Below are 4,738 nucleotides of genomic sequence, written 5' to 3' on the forward strand. Positions count from 1 at the left end.
TCAGAAAAAGGTTAAAAGCCAAAAACCAAGAGAAGGTTCGGGTGATCCACCTCCAATGGCGGACCAACGTACCCTTATGGATTATCTACGACCCACCGTAGGTAATCTAGGCGCCGTTATCAATGCTCCGAATGTCAAAGCTAATAACTTCGAACTCCGGCCGCATTTGATACAAATGCTCCAAAACTCCGCAACCTTCCATGGGCTTGCGGACGAGGATCCCCATCTACATATAACTAATTTCTTGGAAATATGTGATACCTTTCGGATCAATGGAGCATCAAACGACGCCATCCGCCTCCGTATGTTTCCCTTCTCACTAAAAGACCGAGCGAAAGCTTGGCTCAACGCCCTCCCAGCTGGATCGGTAAACACCTGGGATGAACTAGCCCAAAAATTTCTATATAAGTATTTCCCTCCCGCTAAAACTGCTAAGTTAATGACTGAAATTAATACATATTCACAAGAGGACGGGGAATCCTTATATGAAACTTGGGAAAGGTTCAAGGAGCTATTACGCAAGTGTCCCCATCACGGCCTCGCAATATGGCAACAAGTATCCACTTTCTATAATGGATTGTTGCCACACACTAGGCAGACACTTGATTCTAGTTCCGGGGGACTTTTAGGTAATCGGCGCCCACACGAAATATATAATCAAATTGAGGAAATTGCTCAAACCAATTTTCAATGGCACACCCCCCGGGGAAATAAGTCTATCGCCCCGGGCGCCCATAAGGTCGATGAAAGCACTTCTTTACAAGCCCAAATCGAGGCCCTTTCTTCAAAAATAAAAAAATTGGAAATGACAAAAACAGTCTCGGGTATGGCTTGTGAAGGGTGTGGTGGGTCACATGAAAATTGGAGTTGCATGAAAGAAACAGACGATCAACAAGAAATGGTAAACTACATTGATAATAGACCTAGGCCGTCGGGTCCCCCAACGGGAACTTACAACCAAGGATGGCGAAACCACCCAAACCTTGGTTGGAGGGAACCCGGCAATAGTAGTAACCAACAAACCCAACGAACAAACTTTCAGCAACCAAGAAATGAGTCACAAAATTTCACTCAACAACAAAGTGGACGAGAAAGGCTCGAAGATACTGTATCTCGCCTCATCTCCGACACTGATAAGAAAAACTCGGAAAGATTTCTACAATTAGAATCAAATTTTAGAAATCAACAAGCTAGTATTCAAAACATAGAAAAAAAATTAAATCAAATAGCTCAAAATTTTTCCGAGAGACCGCAAGGCGCATTACCTAGCAATACCGAAACGAACCCAAAAGCGCAAGTTCATCTTATCACACTACGGAACCGCACCGTAGGGCCTGCAGAAGTGCTGCCATCAAAGGAGGAAACAGTACCCACACCTCTGCAGGAAAAGAACTCCCCTCCGTCACCAGAGCCTACCAAGGCTCCTCGAGTTCCATACCCCGGTAGGTTAATTCGTCAAAAGACCAATGAGCAATTCGCAAAGTTCGAAAGTCTGCTAAAACAATTGCATGTCAATATTCCTTTTATCGAAGTCCTAACCCAAATGCCCAAGTACTCTAAATTCATGAGGGACTTCCTTACACATAAAAAGAAAATTGAAAACTTGCAATTAGTCAATTTAGGCGAAGAATGCTCTGCCCTCGTACTCAATAAACTTCCCCAAAAGAAAATCGATCCCGGAAGCTTCACGATTCCTTGCTCAATAGGGGAATCACCCGTTCGTAATGCCTTAGCCGACCTTGGGGCTAGCATTAACCTCATGCCCTCATCAATGTTTAAAAGACTCGGCTTAGGAACCACAAGCCCTACAAAAATGAGCATACAACTCGCTGATCGATCCGTCAAATTCCCACATGGTGTCATCGAGAATGTCTTGGTAAAGGTAAGCAGATTCGTTTATCCAGCTGACTTTGTCATACTCGATATGGAGGAAGACACCGAAGTCCCCCTTATACTAGGGAGACCCTTCCTTGCCACCGCCCAAGCAGTGGTAGATATGAATGACGGGACACTCACCTTGAGGTACGGGGATGATGAAGTGAAGTACGGGGTTGGGAAGAGAATAGAGGACGACGACCCGGTCAATTACATGAAGGTTATTGATTCGAGCTTGGATGCTGCTCTCCGACGGTGTAACATGGGACGCCAGATATCCCACTCAGAAAACATATAACCTCGCATTGGGTCTAGCCAAGGACCCTTATAAACGTGGCGCACCACGGAGGCATTCCGTGGAACTATCCTTAGTTAGTTTAATCTTTTAGTTTTAATTTGCAGAATAAAACACACTCATGGTGGTAATGGATGAAAAAGGGAACGAGAAAAATGGACCCATGCACGAAGAACAGAGCAACCCGACACAAATCTCCATCACAGAAGGCTCAACACGGGCCGTTCCCAACCAACACGACCCCGTGCTGAGCCACCTGCAGAAAAACACCCAGTTCATGTAACTGGACACGGGCCGTGTTCAGCGGACACGCCCCCGTGTCCAGGCTTTTGTCTTAATTCTTTAATTTCTATTACTGGCACCTGACCACGGGGCCGTGCCCGGTCACCACGGGGCCGTGTCCAGGAAGCCAGTAACATAAATCTTTGCTTTTTAACCCACTTTTACACATTCTAATCAACCGAAAATATTATTTTTGGGACACATTGAGGACAATGTGTAATTTAAGTGTGGGGGGGGGGATGCTAAAACCTTGAATTTTGCAAATCCTAATTACAAGCCTTACACAAAACTCTATTGGAACCGCTAAACACCCCAATTTTTTTCAAAAACTTTTCGTTTTTTTTTACTATTTGCTTGTCTTGGTTTAATTTGGGAATAACAAGTTCTAAAAAGGTTATATTTTTACAAATTTACAACCGATAGCGTCGTGATAATAAAGAACCAATATAAGAAAATTACGAAACGGCATAACAAGTCTAGTTAAAAATTCGATTATATATACTTGATCACATTAAAAACCCATTCCCACAAAAGTGAGTTTTGAGCCTTTATTGAGCATACAAATATACATCTTTAGACTAAATGCTCATTTTTCGTTTCTTGTGTGAATAGCCGCTTGGTTCTTACAACTCTAGAACTTGCCACGACGATACATTCCCGGTCCTTACCAACTTAAACCCAAGTAAGTAAGTGATGGAGGCATTAGGACTAACCATATTTTTCTTTCTACACCATTATTTTTCATTTTTTTTACCACCTACCCAAAATCCCCCTAGTTAGCCCCTTTGAGCCTAAACCTTTCATTTCATTACCCTAAAACCTTTTCACCCACCAAAAAAAACCTTTTTTATTTTTCACCCTTTATTTTAGTAACAAGCTCGGTTTTTCGTAAGCTCGCCATTTTATGTGACTTAAAAAAAATGACGATGAAGTAAAAAACAAACAAAAGCTATATAAAAGCTTGTTTGGAGAAATACTTCAAAATAAAAAGTCACTAAAAACAAGGTATGTCACGAAAACCGACGCTTTTTACGATTTTCGCCCTTTTACTAACTACTAACCCAACCACCCACCTTTGACCCAAGCCTAACCCTTCACCCAAAAAGTCCTCGTGATATTTACAAAGGTAAAAAGTTAAAAAGGAGGAGGATTGATTGCTTGGCAAGCCTATGGAAGGCGTAAGTTCCATGCCGCTCTCGAGTGATTCACTAAAAATTACACCTTCGGCCGAGTGTTGAGTGATCTCCCGTGAGGAATGTGAACTTGTATATAAATGGAATTTTAATAAGGCATGCTATGCCCGAATAAGTAATTTATCTTATGAAACGTTCTAAATAAATCATAACGAATAGGATTGTAAATAAATAAAAATAAAACTTACAAAGATCTTGGATTCCCGACACTCTAGGACAAGCCAAAAACCTTCTCTTCTACCTATTCCATTTGGGAGTGTAAGCCACATTTAAAGAGTTTTGCTTGAGGACAAGCAAAAGTTCAAGTGTGGGGGTATTTGATGTGTGTAAAATGCAACATATAAATCACACCAATTAAGGCATAAAACTACCCCTTTTTAAGTACTAATGTTGGAAAAAGAGTGTTTTTGTCTTTCTTTTGTATTTTCAGGATGAAATGAGCTCAAATTCACAAAAGAAGCAAAAAGACAACTAATTCTAGCAAAAACACAAGAAAAGGAATAAAAGTAGACTGCCCGGACCCTCAACGGCATCCTCCAAGGCAAAGAAGAGAAAGCAGAAGACTGAACACGCCCCGTGTTCAGCGGACACGGGGCCGTGCCCAAGAAGCAGCATAAAAGACAAACTTATAGAAGCTTCCATTGCCCACCACGGGGCCGTGTCCAGCGGGCACGGGGGCATGGTGAAAGTACAACAGGCGCATTAATTGTAATTGCGAATTACAATTAATGAGGAGAGAGAGTGTCAGACGGGCATGGGGGCGTGTCCAGCGGACACGGGGCCGTGCCCAGCCTTCTTTTCAGCCTATAAATAGGAGTGCTTGGTTTCATTCCATCTCATCCCTTGGCACACCACCTCTCTCACACTTCATCCACCACCCACCACCACCATAACACCATCATCCACCACCATCATCCATTGTCCATCGTAGAGTGTGTGAGTCGTCTCGGGATCCAAGATTGATCGTAAGAGTTCTTGACAATCAAGGCCATGTTTGCCTAAGTCTCTTACATCACTTGGTGAAGACAAGTGTTTAGTATAATACTTTTTATTTTTAATCTTTTGCACTTTTTATTTGGTTTTGTATTAATGA

The 4,738-nt window shown here is 42.4% G+C and overlaps 1 non-coding gene across 1 annotated transcript; it reads right to left on the reverse strand.

Moving 5' to 3' along the window:
- Positions 1–433: 433 nt before the first annotated feature.
- On the reverse strand, positions 434–540 carry LOC118486068. Its single transcript, XR_004877924.1, has one exon. It is a non-coding gene; the product is annotated as a small nucleolar RNA R71 (small nucleolar RNA).
- Positions 541–4,738: the final 4,198 nt, after the last annotated feature.

The sequence above is a fragment of the Helianthus annuus genome, chromosome 13 (genome assembly GCF_002127325.2).
Source record: "Helianthus annuus cultivar XRQ/B chromosome 13, HanXRQr2.0-SUNRISE, whole genome shotgun sequence".
NCBI lineage: Eukaryota > Viridiplantae > Streptophyta > Magnoliopsida > Asterales > Asteraceae > Helianthus > Helianthus annuus.